The sequence below is a fragment of the Salvelinus sp. IW2-2015 genome, linkage group LG36, assembly GCF_002910315.2.
Source record: "Salvelinus sp. IW2-2015 linkage group LG36, ASM291031v2, whole genome shotgun sequence".
Lineage (NCBI taxonomy): Eukaryota > Metazoa > Chordata > Actinopteri > Salmoniformes > Salmonidae > Salvelinus > Salvelinus sp. IW2-2015.
Window position 1 is genome coordinate 29,502,430 of NC_036875.1, and position 17,777 is coordinate 29,520,206.

Sequence of the window (17,777 nt, forward strand, 5' to 3'; positions counted from 1 at the left end):
TACCAGTACATAACTTGTATTTGTTCATTATTGGTCTTAATTTGTTTTAAACCATATTTTGATTTGTTTTCATAAATGTGTTATTGTATTTTCTTGTTGGCATAATAAAAGTGGCTATAGAGTCAAATTCAATATCATTTGAATGAGTATCCATATTGCAATGTTTTGAAATGCAGGCTTTTATTTTGAAAGTTTCCTTATTACCATATGAAAGTAACGTCATTGTTTGTGCTGCTGGCAGAATACTACTCAGCTCCTCGCTGTCAAATATTTGGAGCGCGAGTCAGTGGAGAAGGCATTTGGAATAACCGGCCGGCAAGCAGCAAGAACAGAACGGAGACCGTTTTACTTTCCTGACACCCAAGCCTAACCACAGGTAAGTCAATAAACTGCAAGACGTGATTGATTATGAAATGCATTCGATCGGATTTCCTTGTATTTTACAGCGAAAATGTGCAAGGTAAGTAGATGGAGTCAATGGGAAGTTTCATATTTCTATTTCCACTAATACGGCAGCCAGTCCATTTTATTTCTTCACTTTTCACTAAAAGAATATACAAGGGGCATTTTGCTTTAATTTACGCTAAGATTAGTCTAGTTTTGGAAGGTATTTTCTTAGATAAAAGTTATCTGGAAGTTTTAGATTACAATAAAATCGTTTCTTTATTCTTTGTCATTAGAATTTGAAAGCGCGCTTGTCGGCTCTGTGATATTGCGACCAAGTTATGTCAACTGAGCATCGCATCGTAGTGCATAGTTGATATTCTGCGGACCTGTAATGCACGTGTTATTAATACATCACTAGAGGTTATTTCTCATTGCTCGGCTCTTGCACACATGCCACCTGTTAGGAAATACATCGATGGCTTCGTGTCAAGTATATAATTTCCTTGGTGGCTAAATAGGACATGCATTTATTCCAAAAAAGAAGGAAATAAAAATAAATCTCTCCATCTAATTATTAGGTTTTAGGTTCTACAGATACAGTGATCGTTTCCACCTTGATTGTAGGCAAAGCGTTTCGGTTTCGCTTTGTGTAGCATAGTGATAATGCTGTCAATCAATGGGCTACATTATACACATCCATTATTCCGACGTAAGGTCATGTGTTATGCTGTCTGTTAGGCTATGTGTTTTGTTTCAATGGAAGAACTGTTGGAATGGAAGAACTGCACTGCCTACAGTGCCCAGAATGCTGTTTGAAATTGTTAGAATTATGTGGATGAGACTGCAGCAACCACCAATAGCTGCATTCACTTTTGTTTTAACCTTGTTTGACATTGACAGATAATTTTCTATACACGATTTATTGCAGGATAGAATGAAAAAAAAAGTGATTTAGTTCTGTCCTTGAGCTGTTCTTGTCTATTCATGTTCTGTATTATGTCATGTTTCATGTTTTGTGTGGACCCCAGGAAGAGTAGCTGCTGCTTTTGCAACAGCTAATAAAATACCAAAATACGAAGTCACAACCATTTTTTATATACGTTTTATGGAGTATCTGTGGGTGCGTGTATGTGTGTGTTTTTATGTGTATGTGTGCGTGGTGTGTATTTTGCATTGACAGACTGATTAGGGCCTGATCTATCTGTGGCCTGGTGACCTGGCATGTTCTGAGCGTGTTGTTCTGCCACCTGCCTGCCCGGCTGCAAACCATCACTCTTGGCAGGCAGGTTGAGGAGGAGCACATTGTTTTGTCATGGTTGCTTATTGACGACACTAATGGAGTACAAAGAGATTTTATTGAGTGGGTGGGGCAATGAAAGGTGTGTGTGTGTGTGTGTGCCTGCCTGCGTGCGTGTGTGTGTGTGTGTGTGGGGAGACAGAGAGAGACAGAGAGAGGGAATGGTTGTATTCATTGTAACAAAATGGACTGGCTTTATTCAGTTGCAAACTATCATGCCAATCTCATGGAGTGAAACTCCTTGTATCTATAACTCCTATTATCCCCAGCACCATTCCTTAATTCCAAATCAAGTGGTGCGGGGCTGTCGTTGGGCTGAAACACAAACTCAGGATTGGGGCTTTAATCGCCATCTATAATGAAGTCAACAGCTATTATTACTGCACACTTTGCTACTGTGCAAACTCTTAGGATAGGATAGGCATATGTGATCCCTGTCCCTGTCCCTGTCCCTGTCCCTGTTGTTTGACTGCTGCGGCTGTGCAGTGAGATGAGATGGCTTTGACTGGCAGACCTGGGTGAAAATTATATTTGAAATCTTTCAAATGCTTTTTAGCGTTTGCTTTTAGTGCACTGTATAGGGAATAAGGTGCAGACTGTAATTAGTCCTATTCTGTCTGGTATGATTTATAGAGCCTCCATCTCAGTGTGAAGGTGATCTATAGGATACTGAAAAACAGTCTGGATCCCAAATGGAACCCTATTCCCTATATCAGGCCTGGGCAATTCCAGTCCTCGGGGGTAACACTTTTCTCCCATCCCTAGCAAACACATCTGATTTAAACTAATTGCATTTTTAACTGAAGATCATGATTAGTTGATTGTTGGAGTCAGGTGTGTTAGCTGGGGCTGGGGCAAAAGTGTGACACCAATCAGGCCCGAGGACTGGAGTTGCCCAGGCCTGCCCTATATAGTGCACTACTTTTTACCAGAGCCTTATGGGACACAGCACTGTAAATCCTCCTCAGCCCTCCACCTGTTCTCTCCTGTAGCTGTGGTTGTAATCATTCTCAGTGTATTGGAAGCAATGTGATTGACACTGTTGACAATGATATGATGAGCCTTGTCTAGGAGCACAACACTACTGTTTCACACCCACTTTCTAGGTATGATATGTATGAGTGATGCTGACTGTAATCAACTTTTCAATGCATTTGGTACATTACAAACTAGAGGTCGACCGATTAATCTGAATGAACGATTAATTAGGGCCGATTTCAAGTTTTCATAACAATCGGAAATCGGTATTTTTGGGCGCCTATTTTTTTATTTTAAATATTTTTTATACCTTTATTTAACTAGGCAAGTCAGTTAAGAACACATTCTTATTTTCAAGGACGGTCTTGGAACGGTGGGTTAACTGCCTCGTTCAGGGGCAGAACGACAGATTTTCACCTTGTCAGCTCGGTGGATCTAATCTTGCAACCTTACAGTTAATTAACTAGTCCAACGCAATAACGACCTGCCTCTCTCTCGTTGCACTCCACAAGGAGCCTGTTACGCGAATTCAGTAAACCAATGTTAGTTGCTAGCTAGCATTAAATTTATCTTATAAAAACAATCAATCATAATCACTAGTTAACTTTAACTACACATGGTTGATGATATTACTAGATATTATCTAGCGTGTCCTGCGTTGCATATAATCTGACTGAGCATACAAGCATACAAGTATCTAAGTATCTGACTGAGCGGTGGTAGGCAGAAGGAGGCGCGTAAACATTMATTCAAACAGCACTTTCRTGCGTTTTGCCAGCAGCTCTTCRTTGTGCGTCAAGCATTGCGCTGTTTATGACTTCAAGCCTATCAACTCCCGAGATGAGGCTGGTGTAACCGAAGTGAAATGGCTAGCTAGTTAGCGCGCGCTAATAGCGTTTCAAACGTCACTCGCTCTGATCCTTCTAGTAGTTGTTCCCATTGCTCTGCATGGGTAACGCTGCTTCGATGGTGGCTGTTGTCGTTGTGTTGCTGGTTCGAGCCCAGGGAGGAGCGAGGAGAGGGACGGAAGCTATACTGTTACGCTGGCAATACTAAAGTGCCTATAAGAACATCCAATAGTCAAAGGTTAGTGAAATACAAATGGTATAGAGGGAAATAGTCCTATACTTCCTATAATAACTACAACCTAAAACTTCTTACCTGGGAATATTGAAGACTCATGTTAAAAGGAACCACCAGCTTTCATATGTTCTCATGTTCTGAGCAAGGAACTGAAACGTTAGCTTTCTTACATAGCACATATTGCACTTTTACTTTCTTCTCCAACACTTTGTTTTTGCATTATTTAAACCAAATTGAACATGTTTCATTATTTACTTGAGGCTAAATTGATTTTATTTATGTATTATATCAAGTTAAAATAAGTGTTCATTCAGTATTGTTGTAATTGTCATTATTACAAATACATTTTTAAAAACCGGCCGATTTAATCGGTATCAGCTTTTTTGGTCCTCCAATAATTGGTATCGGTATCGGCTTTGAAAAATCATAATCGGTCGACCTCTATTACAAACAGTACATTACTTCCATGAGCTAACTGTAAGATGGTTTCTGGTCAAGGTTACATCATTATACAAACTGTTAACGAAGTGGAATGAATTGTTGGTTGCTTTGAATATAAAATATGTTTACACACACACCTCTCTCTCTATCTCTCTCGCTCTCTTTTTTCTTTCTATCTGTGAATGCAGCAAATGTATTCACATTTCATATTTAGGCCTATTTTTACTCCTGGTGAAGCTGAGCCCAGGGGCTGCCTCTCGTAAAGTGGTCAGGAATGGGGCAGAAACTAATACATTGCCACCACGTCTCTACGGAGATTAACAAATGATAACCAGGAGACTGGGTCTGCATCCGAAATGGCACCCCATTCCCTATCTAATATATACCTATATAGTGAATAGGGTGCCAATTGGGATATAGCCTAGGATGGAGGGATGGAGGGAAGGCCCTTTCTTTTAAGGTATCTGTAACTAACAGATGCATATCTGTATTCCCAGTCATGTGAACTCCATAGATTAGGGCCTAATTATGTGACTTCAATTGACTGATTTCCTCATAAACTGTAACACAGTTAAAATCTTTGAAATTGTTGCATGTTGCATTTATATTTTTGTTCAGTATGGCAGGATGGAGGGAAGGACAAGGCTGGAAGGTAGAGGAAAAGAAGAGAAAGAAAGAAGTAGAGTCTTCTTCTTTCTTTCTAAAGGGGTAATGAATCATACAGTGTCGTTCCTGACAGGACTAGGGCGTTAGGTCCTATTTCAGGAGAAACAGAAAGTGAAAAGGAACACTGTCTGCCTGAGAACATCCAATAGAAATTTGATGTGTGAAATCTGTGCTACATACTTTGATATGCCATTTAGCTGATGCTGTTATCCAAAGAAACTTACAGTACCACGAGTGCATATATGTTTTATATGTGACCCCAGAGGGAATTGAACCCATAACCCTGGCGTTGCTAGGACCTTGCTCTTATTAACTGAACCGCACAGAATTACACATTACTTTTTATTTTCTTCTTGCATGTTTGTTTTAGTTACTACTTCCATTTCACCTCTGACTTAAACAGCTTATTTCACCCTATGGTTCTTTCTTTCAAGTGGCCTTTTAATTGCTCCCCTGCCTCTGGTCTTGTCAGGTTGTCTCATTGGCCACAATACTGTGTGGTTCACTGTCATGACATCCCCTAACTAAGCTCTCTTTATGCATGTCTTATTTCTCTGTTGTTTGTTTGTCTCTTTATCAAAATGCTAATGCTAACCCCTGACCCAGCATGACACAGCTAGTACACTGCCACGGGCTGGCAGGATATATGCTAATTTGGACATTTTCTTCTTGTCAGGAATTAAAGTTCATATTCCACAGCTTCTAATCTAAAACATTAAGATGTGTACTCATTGCAAAGGCAATACAGATCGTCAGGGGATGTAACTTTGCGTTTCAGTACATGATGTCTAATTTATGTGTCATGAGTTTCTTGACTCTACACTATTATGGAACGATATGCAATACCTCAAATATGGTCACGCTACCAGTAGAATGAACACATAGTAAAAACAGCACAGAAGGCAGCAGAAAAGATGAGGGCCTGTCTCAGAGTATGAGTGATGTACAGTATAGAATCAGGTCCCCACTCTTATTCATTATGATTTAAAATACAAAACTGATCCTAGATTAGCACCCCCTACTCTGAGACTCATTGTGAATACGGGTCTAGGAGGCAAGGTCGTAACATAACAAGCATCTACTGAGACATGTCAGAACCACTAACTGGACATACAGTGCATTTGGAAAGCATTCAGACCCCTTCACATTTTCCACATTTTGTTACGTTACAGCCTTATTCTAAAATGTATGTTTTTTTCCATCATCAATCTACACACAATACCCCATAATGACAAAGCAAAAACAGGTTTTTGAAATGTTGGCACTTTTATAAAAATAAAAATAAACTGAAATATCACATTGACATAAGTATTCAGACCCTTAATCAGTAATTTGTTGAAGCACATGGCAGCGATTACAGCCTCGAGTCTTCTTGGGTATGACGCTACCAGCTTGGCACACCTGTATTTGGGGAGTTTCTCCCATTTTTCTCTGCAGATCCTCTCAAGCTCTGTCAGGTTGGATGGGGAGTGCCGCTGCACAGATATTTTCAGGTCTCTCCAGAGATGTTCAATCGGGTTCAAGTCCGGGCTCTGGCTGGGCCACTCAAGGACATTCATAGACTTGTCCAGAAGCCACTCCTGCATTGTCTTGGCTGTGTGCTTCGGGTCGTTGTCCTGTTGGAAGGTGAACCTTCACCTCAGGTCCTGAGCACTCTGGAGCAGGTTTTCATCAAGGATCTATCTGTACTTTGCTCCATTCATCTTTCTCCTGACTAAAAGTGCAAATCCCACCCACCTGGCACTCTAGGCAGGCCAAGCAGCAGCTCAGTACCAGAACTTTCATTAAACCACAGGTTAAGAAAAAGCCTGTCAACTACACACACAGCCAGAGCTGGATACTGATCCAATCAGGGGTGTGTTTCTAACTTCCAAATGCAACAGCTGATACATTTTCAGTTTTACATGTATTTATTTATCACAGGAGTTTTAGTATGCAAAGGTCAAGAGCCATGCATCCTCTGAAACACAACCCTGCCAAGCCGCACTGCTTCTTGACACACGGCTTGCTTAACCCGGAAGCCAGCCACACCAATGTGTCGGAGGAAGCACTGTACAACTGACGACCGGAGTCAGCTTGCATGCACCCGGCCCGCCACAGGAGTCGCTAGAGCGCGATGGGACAAAGACATCCCGGCCAGCCAAACCGTCCCCTAACCCAGACAGCGCTGGACCAATTGTGCGCCGCCTCATGGGTCTCCCGGTCAAAATGTACATCAAAACTAGACGTTAAACTGATGTTTGTGCCCAGTGGGCTATAACCTCAGTTGAATCTTTGTATTATGTGATTAACTTTACCACCTTTTCCTCTGTTGATATCTTTTTCTGGCCCTTTTACTATCTCCGCGGTTTTAGACGAAAGACTGACAGGGAAAAACAGCTTTTCTTGTGGGTTCTGAGTTGAGTGAATCTTTTAGTGTTTTAGCTTACTCATGCAGGAGTGAACCTGGTTAAATATATATGTGTTTTAATTATTCAGGGAATTCTTGACATCAGAGTTTCAGTGAGATGATCTGTTGAATCTTAGTTACCATTGACAATGATGCGCTTGTATTTTTTTAACATTTGATTTTTTAATTTCAGAAGCTACTTAATCACTTTTCATCTCAATTAAAATTGCCCACAGACAGTTGTGACTGTCACCTTGATTCAAGGCAAGCTGCCTGACACTGACTGAGAAAATAATGCCTCATGTCGTCTTTTTCTCTCACATTTGAGTCCTTAATCACTTTTCCGCTCAATATTACCTTAGTTGTTGTAGTGTCAGCACCTTCTTTTCATGCTGCGTTTACACTACAATAGCAACAATCTAATCTAAGTCTTGTTTAATTGTTGTTCAGTGTCTTTAGCAACCTTACTTAATACAGGATTAATGTGAACCTGAGACTCTGTTGTAGTGTCCAGACACACCTTACTTATTCACCATTAACAGTTTTAACACTTAGTTGTTCCTATGTGACAGAATCAGCGAGCACTTCTGTTTCCACTGATACACGAACATACAAACACATACAGTTGTTCTAGGTGGTTATTGTTCATTCAGACCTATATCATTGTGATACAGACTTGCATCATACGTGACACCACTATTATCTAGTTGTTAATGAGTGTGTCCAGGAAACTAAACCTTCTTTGTCAAGCTGCACAATGAACATTAATACCCTCGTATGATTGGTAGTAGGTATTATATTTGTCAGCACCTTCGTTTTCATTCATTGAAAAATGTAAGAAAGACAAAGGTGCTGGTTAATCCTATTGTCTTGTACCACAGTGTCTAAGCACCTTCTTCTTCAAATAACTCAGTTAAAGCTAAGTTGTGGTTGTTCGCAGTCTCTCGGACCATGGTGCATAATAGGTTCCAGACACATGAACTAACCCATTACCAACTAAGTTGTTACTGTAGTAGTCCAGGCACCTTCTGTAATTACAATGACACATTAACCTCAGAATGTACATACATGTAATGCAGTCAGCACCTTCTTTTCAATGAACATTAACCTAGTTGTTGTAGTGTCAGCACCTTCTTTTCAATTAACATTAACCTAGTTGTTGTAGTGTCAGCACCTTCTTTTCGTATGGATTTCAATAAAGAGTGATTGAGTCAAATCAGGTAAAAAAGTGCAAAACATTGCAAAAATCAGTTTGAAGATTTTAACTCTATCAAACCTGTGAAAAATATGGGAGAAGTGAAATTCGGCAAGGAAGCAACATTAAGTTATGTGTAGAATGATTTGTATTGAGAGAGAGCGAGAGAGAGAGAATGGCTCAGTGACAGCTGGGAAACATTACAGCACCTCTAATCCTTTCAACACTGACACCACAGTGCCACGCAGGACACACACACACACACACTCCGCTGACGTAATAGGAAACACACCACGTTAACCATATCCTGATACTGACGAGAAACTGAGAGCGGGTCGGCTGCAGTCAGTAGGCCACACACTCACATTCACACACACACGGATGTCTTATACAACCACTGCGAATAGAACATGTCCACGGTCAGTCCCTGACATCTGCACTGCTTTTGAACCAGGTCATTAGAAAAGGCCTTTTAATAGAAACATTAAATGGAGTGTATGACAAGTGTACCACAGAGGGTTTTAAATAGAGTTGAACGTGTCCCAAATTACACCCTATTCCCTATATAGTGCAGAGGGCCCTGGTCAAAACTAGTGCACTATAAAGGGAATATGGTGCCATTTGGGATGCAGACATAGTCCCATATGGCAGGTGGACCACAGAGGTTAGCACAAAGTTGAGTCCTCGTTCTACTTCCTCTAGCTTGCCCTCCTTCCTTTCCCGTCCCTCAGCCTCAGGTACGTGTTTCTGTCTGGGAGTAACATTACAGGGATCATGAATACTTCCATTAGCTGCTGTTCAATTATTTGTGGTTCCACTAGATCTGTGGTTCCACTAGATCAGTGGTTCCCAAACTTTGTATTGTCCCGTACCCCTTCAAACATTCAACCTCCAGCTGTGTACCCCCTCTAGCACCAGTGTCAGCGCACTCTCAATTGTTGTTTTTTGCCATCATTGTAAGCCTGCCACACACACACTATACGATATATTTATTAAACAAAAAAATGAGTGTGAGTTTTTGTCACAACCCGGCTCGTGGGAAGTGACAAAGAGCTCTTATAGGACCACGGCACAAATAATAATATAATAATAATCAATAATTTTGCTCTTTATTTAGCCATCTTACATATAAAATCTTATTTGTTCATCAGAAATGGTGAATAACTCACCACAGGTTAATGAGAAGGGTGTGCTTAAAAGGATGCACATAACTCTGCAATGTTGGGTTGTATTGGAGAATAATTTTCCACACACAGTCTGTGCTTGTATTTAGTTTTCATGCTAGTGAGGGCCGAGAATCTACTCTCACATAGGTACAGTATGTGGTTGCAAAGGGCATCAGTGTCTTAACAGCTCAATTTGCCAAGGCAAAAAACTCTGAGCGCAGCCATATCCAGAAATCTGGCAGTGGCTTCTGATTAAATACAATTTTCACAGAACCGCTTGTTGCAATTTTGATGAGGCTCTCTTGTTCAGATATTGATAAGTGGACTGGAGGCAAGGCATGAAAGGGATAACGAATCCAGTTGTTCGTTTCGGGGAAAGTACCTGTTTAATTGCGCAACCAGCTCACTCAGGTACTTCGCTATATCACATTTGACATTGCCTATAAGCTTGAGTTAATTTGCACACAAAATCAAACAATGAAGGAAAGACCTGTGTGTTGTCCTTGTTAATGCAGACAGAAAAGAGCTCCAACTTCCTAATCATAGCCTCAATTTTGTCCCGCACATTGAATATAGTTGCGGAGAATCCCTGTAATCCTAGATCCAGATCATTCAGGCGAGAAAAAACATCGCCCAGATAGGCCAGTCGTGTGAGAAACTCGTCATCATGCAAGCGGTCAGACAAGTGAAAATGATGATCAGTAAAGAAAACTTTAAACTCGTCTCTCAATTCAAAAAGACGTGTCAATACTTTGCCCCTTGATAACCAGCACACTTCTTCTGTATGTTGTAAAAACGTTACATGGTCGCAGCCCATATCATTGCATAATGCAGAAAATACACAAGAGTTCAGTGGCCTTGCTTTAACAAAGTTAACCATTTTCACTGTAGTGACCAAAACGTCTTCCAAGCTGTTAGGAATTCCCTTGGCAGCAAGAGCCTCTCAGTGGATGCTGCGGTGTACCCAAGTGGCGTCGGGAGCAAATTATTGCACGCGCGTTACCACTCCACTATGTCTCCCTGTCATGGCTTTTGCGCCATCAGTACAGATACCAACACATCTTGACCACCAAAGTCCATTTGATGTCACAAAACTGTCCAGTACTTAAAAAATATCCTCTCATGTTGTTCTGGTTTACAGTGGTTTGCAGAAGAGGATGTCTTCCTTAATTGACCCCCGATAAACGTAACGAACAAATACCAGGAGCTGTGTCAGGCCCGCCACGTCTGTTAACTAATCCAGCTGTAACGCATATAATTCACTGGCTTGTATGCAAAGCTGTAATTGTTTCAAAACATCTCCTGCCATGTCACTGATGCATCGTGAAACAGTATTGTTTGATTGAGACATTGTCTGTGTAGTTTTTTGGGGCCTTTTCCCCCAGCATTGTGCCAGCCATATCCGCGGCAGCAGGAAGAATGAAGTCCTCCACAATAGTTTTGGGCTTGCCTGTCCTAGCCACTCGGTAGCTCACCATATAAGACGCTTCTAGCCCCTTCTTATTAATGGTATCTTTTGCTTTTAAACATGTCTTACTACTCGAAAGTCGTCTTTATTCTCGCTCAAAAAACTCCCATGGCTTATTTTTCAAATTGTCATATTTCGTTTCTAAATGTCTGCGCAAGAGTGAAGGTTTCCCGCGAGAGAGTAACGGTTAATGTTATTGGATGTTAATTATTTGACTAGGCTACCTGTAGTTGACATTGTGTTGTTATTTCTCTGAACACTAGATGGTTTCATTTTATTTTTGGCAGTGAAACGAGGCTACTCAGGTGATGATGAAAACTCACCCAAATGTATAGCCCTGTTGGAAAATATAAATGTACTGTTTGAAAATTATTGTTGTATTTTGTATTGATACAGTAAAAGTCTGAAGTTTTCTTACACCTTAGCCAAATACCTTTAAACTCAGTTTTTCACAATTCCTGACATGTAATACCAGTAAAAATACCCTGTTTTCGGTCAACTAGGATCATCACTTTATTTTAAGAATGTGTAATGTCAGAATAACAGTAGAGAGAATGATTTATTTCAGCTTTTATTTCTTTCATCACATTCCCAGCTGGTCAGAAATTTACATACACTCAATTACTATTTGGTAGCGTTGCCTTTAAATTGTTTAACTTGGGTCAAACGTTTCAGGTGGTCTTCCACAAGCTTCCCACAATAAGTTGGGTGAATTTTGGCCCATTCCTCCTGACAGAGCTGGTGTAACCGAGTCATGTTTGTAAGCCTCCTTGCTCCCACACACTTTTTCTGTTCTGCCCACAAATTTTCTATAGGATTGAGGTCAGGGCTTTGTGATGGCCTCTCCAATACCTTGACTTTCTTGTCCTTAAGCCATTTTGCCACAACTTGGGGTCATTGTCCATTTGCTTGGGGTCATTGTCCATTTGAAAGACCCATTTGCGACCAAGCTTTAACTTCCTGACTGATGTCTTGAGATGTTGCTTCAATATATCCACATCATTTTCCACGTCATGATATCATCTATTTTGTGAAGTGCACCAGTCCCTCCTGCAGCAACGCACCCCCACAACATGATGCTGCCACCCCCGTGCTTTACGGTTGGGATGGTGTTCTTCAGCTTGCAAGCTTCCCCCTTTTTCATTATGGCCAAGCAGTTCTATTTTTGTTTCATCAGACCAGAGGACATTTCTCCAAAAAGTACGATCTTTGTCCCCATGTGCAGTTGCAATCCGTAGTCTGGCTTTTTTTATGATGGTTTTGGAGCAGTGGCTTCTTCCTTGCTGAGCTGCCTGCTCCCAAGGATTAACCAGACTTGTGGAGGTCTACAATTTTTTGATTTGGATTTCTTTTGATTTTCCTATGATGTCAAGCAAAGAAGCACTGAGTTTGAAGGTAGGCCTTGAAATACATCCACAGGTACACCTCCAATTGACTCAAATTATGTCAATTCGCCTATCACAAGCTTCTAAAGCCATGACATATATTTCTGGAATTTTCCAAGCTGTTTAAAGGCACAGTCAACTTAGTGTGTGTAAACGTCTGACCCACTGGAATTTTGATACAATGAATTATAAGTGAAATAATCTGTCTGTCAACAATTGTTGGAAAAATGACTTGTGTCATGCACAAAGTAGATGTCCTAACCGACTTGCCAAAACTATAGTTTGTGAACAAGAAATTTGTGGAGAGATTTAAAAACCAGTTTTAATGACCCCAACCTAAGTGTATGTAAACTTCCGACTTCAACGGTATATCAAAAAAAAAAAATGTGAATCACATTTTTATTTGGCGTACCCCAGTTTGGGAATAGCTGCACTAGATAAAAGAGAATTGTCTTAATTGTGACTGGTTCACTGCACCTTCCTCTTTCCACTGTTCATCATCATCCTCTCTGGATCGGTCTGAAATCACTGCAGCCAGACTCTGAACATAATCTTTACTTCTGTTGTAGCCCTCTAGCCTGGAATATTTCATTTGATGTTTTATTCTAAATGTTACGATTGGAGTTTAATATTGTATGAGGCATTATTTTCCCTTTTTCAGTCTAGTTGTCTGCTTTGAATCAAAGTGAAAAGTGTGACGGATGGGCAGCCACAGATGTTGTGGCTCGTACCCTATAGCTACAGTACATAGGCCTACCTCATACCCCAGCTGACCTCGCACATCACAATCAGCTCTCTAGACACACCCTTTTGCCATGCAACACTGCACAGATCTCACAGAACAACACTTGTAACCTGGCTGTTTTTTAGGGATAATCTGTCCAGTCAGTGAGGATACAAATCAGTTATATTAGACGTAATATGATTGCAGGAAGGTTCAAATTATAGCACAAATGGCCCGGCATGTAGGTTAACAGCCAGGCTTTGTAAAGGCTATCTGTGAGTTTATTGGTCCAGGCCAGATTAGGATTACTCACCAAGAGATAATTGTGAGGTTAAATAATCCTAATACCGAATGCGTAACAGCAGTACGGATCAATATGTCCATTTCTAATGCACGGTTATGATATTGAAAATAATTTCCACCTCCATTCTGTCTTTCCCTCCATTTCGTGATGCAGCTAGCGTGCTAGTAAATCGCCTGTGACCTGTGATTGTCTGTAATCCATTGGGTCTTTGTAGTACACAAAATATGAAGTGTAGGGTATTATATTATGTCACACAGCGCGAGTGATTGGTTGCCCCTCTTATGCCCCTCCTGTTACCATACTGAGGAAAAGGCACATAGAGATAGATAATACACTGTTCTATTTAATTATATGACACAGCATGCCATTGGTATTTATGTGTGATAACTGATTATGTAAATTCCTGGTATTCTCCAACATGTATTTTCTATAATCCCAGAAGGATTTGATGTTTACCACAAATGTTTATTTTATTTTATCCACAATTTTTCTAGCATTTGCGTTTGGTGGTGGTGTATGCATTAAATTGTTTGCTGTCTGTTTAATCTCCTGTAACTCTGTTAGTTCACATTGTACACAGTGTTACTCCTGTTCATCTCTGCAAATAAATAGTGGCAGGACTCAGGAGAAGGCAGCACTTGAATAGTCTTCTTAACCTTCTGTTATTTTGCTGCTATCCCGGAGTTCTTGCCATCTTCTTAAAAGCCTTTGTAATTCTCAGTACGTTGGCTTGCCTCGCTTCCTCACACCTGTATTGTTGGTGGAAGCCGGCCAGTCCATTGCAAAAGGTCAACCCACATTCAGAAAAATGCTGGGTAGTGGACAGAACACACATTGGGTTATTTTGACCCAGCCAGTTGGGTGACTTAGTCGGGTTGTTTTCTTTGAAGTCTGGAGGCGTGGCTTAGTAGGGCTGTGGTTTTCAGATAGTTATTTTTGGCCACCTGTGAGAGTAAATGTAATTCCTGTTCATCATGTTAAGTTTGGGCGATATAGCGTTTATACCCAATACCAGAGTATTTTGTAGTACCTTTTTTTTTAAATATATATATATATACAGTGGGGAGAACAAGTATTTGAAACACTGCCGATTTTGCAGGTTTTCCTACTTACAAAGCATGTAGAGGTCTGTAATGTTTATCATAGGTACACTTCAACTGTGAGAGACGGAATCTAAAACAAAATTCCAGAAAATCACATTGTATGATGTTTAAGTAATTCATTTGCATTTTATTGCAAACTACAGACCTCTACATGCTTTGTAAGTAGGAAAACCTGCAACATCGGCAGTGTATCAAATACTTGTTCTCCCCACTGTATATATACCTTTTTCATGATATCCAATTGATAGTTACAGTCTTGTCCCATTGCTGCAACTCCCCTACGGACTCGGGAGAGGCAAAGGTCGAGAGCCATGCGTCCTCCAAAACACGACCCTGCGAAGCAGCACTGCTTATTGACTCACTGCTTGCTTAACCCAGAAGCTAGCTACACCAATGTGTCGGAGGAAACACTGTCCAGCTGGTGACCGAGGTCAGCTTGCAGGTGCCCGGCCAGCCACAAGGAGTCACTAGAGAGCGATGGGACAAGGAAATTCCGTCCGGCTACTGCGATGCAGTACCTTAGACCTCTGCGCCATTTGGGAGGCCCTGTACAATAATTTATCATTTGTTTCATTAAAAAATATATATTTTTTATTTTATTTTGTTCGTTTTTGGGGGTGTGTGGGTGTGTGTGCTACACCACTGCTTATAATTATGTTAAGTATAGCTGTAAGAAATCTAAGATGTGTCAAATAAATTATATCCAGCTCAGGGCTCCAGCTATGCGTTTGGTTTGCTAACTTGCTATCTAAGCGGCTAGATATCAAGATCAAGCTTCTTGGTTACACCAGAGACATCCAATCCTCTTGTGGATCAAGATTCCTGTTGCATCAAAATAATACATTATTTGCTTCCCTTGTGTGCCATTTGGTAATACCGTATGCCCCGGTATGGTACAGAAACAGTATGACATTATGAAAATCTGGATACCACCCAACCCTAGTTTGTACACGGCTATTATTTAAACATTATAACAAAGTGATAACTATCCCAACATTGGGATATGCATAGGCACTTGTGTAAGCCTCATAAAACCTACAAAAGTGTCAGTGCTAAACCTTAACATGTGATGACAATACAAAAGAACATGAAACAAAATTCATTAACTACCACGGGTGGCCCAAAATAACAATTTGAAAGCAACACGGCTACTAATCCACGCCTCCAGTCTACTGATCTGACCCGGTGGGTCATCGCTCAATAACCCAGCATCAATAACCCAACAATCCAACTAAGTGACTAAACTGGCTGGGTCAAAAATAACCCAACATGTGTTCTGTTCAATATTTACCCAAATCGGGTAGTTAAAAACTAAAAACTTACAGTGTTTTGCTTTAAAATGCACAGCACATGGCACACTCTCCTAGTGGCTTGTTCTTGGACCTGATTATGTAGCTCTGGCGCATACTTCAGTAGTCTGTTCTCTATAGTAGTAGCAGTAGTGGTAGTATTAGTTGTAGTTACTGTATTATCCTAGATGGAAGACTGATTTGCAGCATACTTTGTCTGCTCCATGTGCCTTTGTGTTTGGAGCACAACTGACTAAGCCCATTTCCATCATATAATATAGTTTCCAGTCCACCCCCCACCACCACCCTGCCACCAGGAGGAATGAGTCCCATGTCAGGCATGCAGTGTTATCAGTGTATGTTAAGGAACACAGCCATCCATGAATTTAACACAGATTGCCCAAATTTGTTCTAGTCTCTCTAGTCGCTAGTCCTTTCAGCTACACTGCCATACTGACAGACAGACAGGCAGGACTGCACAGGCAATTACTGGGCACCATGACTTTCAGGTGTGTTCTCAGGGGGAGGAAAATCCTTCACAGAAACAGGTCTGATTTCCAACCTGTCAAAAAGCAAATGGAAATGTTTTGCCCTATTTGTTAGGTTAGTCTGCTGCTTGGGTGAGCAGCCCGAAGTGGTCAGAAATGAAGGGAAAAGTTTCAACTGTAGTCACTTTCTCTATTCAGACCAAACAGCATTCTTAGAGTTCTTTCTCTTTATGGACCAAACAACCTTTTCTCGTAATGTTCTTCTTCTTCTCTGTTCTTAGTAATGGGGTCACATTCCGCTCCTGTCTGTAGTGGGTTGTGGTTATGTGCCTCTCATGCGAATAAGCCAACCTTTCACCTCTGTGGCGTTATTGCCTAGCACCAAGCCATCTGGTCCTCACAGCTTACAGGCAAGGCCTCCCACGTTTTACCTTTCTCGCTCTCGCTCCACTTGTATGTCACTGTGAATATCACACAGTACTTGGCAACAAAGAGTGGTGTCATCCTCCTGGACAACCTGTAAATAGATGGTATATATCGATATTTATGAACCGGACTGATGCCTTTGTCCAAGGTGACTGTCTGCCTATGAAATGGAACTCACCGCACACATACTGTATATCAGTACACACTGTGGCAAGCCGAGCACTACGGTGCGCTAGCACCAAGGGCAAGCCGAGCACTACGGCACGCTAGCACCAAGGGCAAGCCGAGCACTACGGCACGCTAGCACCAAGGGCACGCCGAGCACTACGGCACGCTAGCCCCAAGGGCAAGCCGAGCACTACGGCACGCTAGCACCAAGGGCAAGCCGAGCACTACGGTGCGCTAGCACCAAGGGCACGTGTGTCTGCTGTGTGGGTTGCAACAATAAAACACAGGCACACACAAACACAACATGTCCTTATGCTGATAAATCAAGCAAGGAAACACAGTGGGGGACAGAGAGATTGATAGCTAAAACATTGGAATCATCCTGCATGGCTCTCAGTGGTTGCATAATACGTATGTTTCATTAGAATTAATGTAAAACCTTTGAAATATAATCTGGCTCAGTGGGGTATTCATCCATTGTGTTATTGTCAGACTAGTCCAGACTAGACTAGACCTCCACCACAGGCCCTACACTCATAACAATTAACGCTGTAAGTGTTGAATTAACACTTGTTAGTGTAAAATAACCCCCAGTGTTAGTGTTAGTAACCAGACTCAAAAGTCAAGGCAGTCTGAGAAATATGCAAATAAAGCTTTACACTAAGTAGTGTGCTAATTCAACACTGTTCAGTGTCTATTCGGGTCCACACTTTCAGTGTTAATTTAACACAGGGGAACTTGCTGTGTGTGGTTTTTATAGCCTACTTTTTGACACTTGGCAGCAGACTTTTCAATCATATATAGACAAACATTCCATGGC

General features: G+C 41.2%; 1 protein-coding gene across 1 annotated transcript in view; it reads left to right on the forward strand.

Annotated features, from left to right (window-relative positions):
• The first annotated feature begins 273 nt into the window (after positions 1–273).
• LOC111959945 (zinc finger protein 385B-like) overlaps positions 274–17,777 on the forward strand; it is a 192,039-nt gene continuing 174,535 nt past the window's right edge. The window contains 1 exon segment of the mRNA XM_070437586.1: positions 274–376. The gene's annotated coding sequence lies outside the window, so the exon portion shown is untranslated.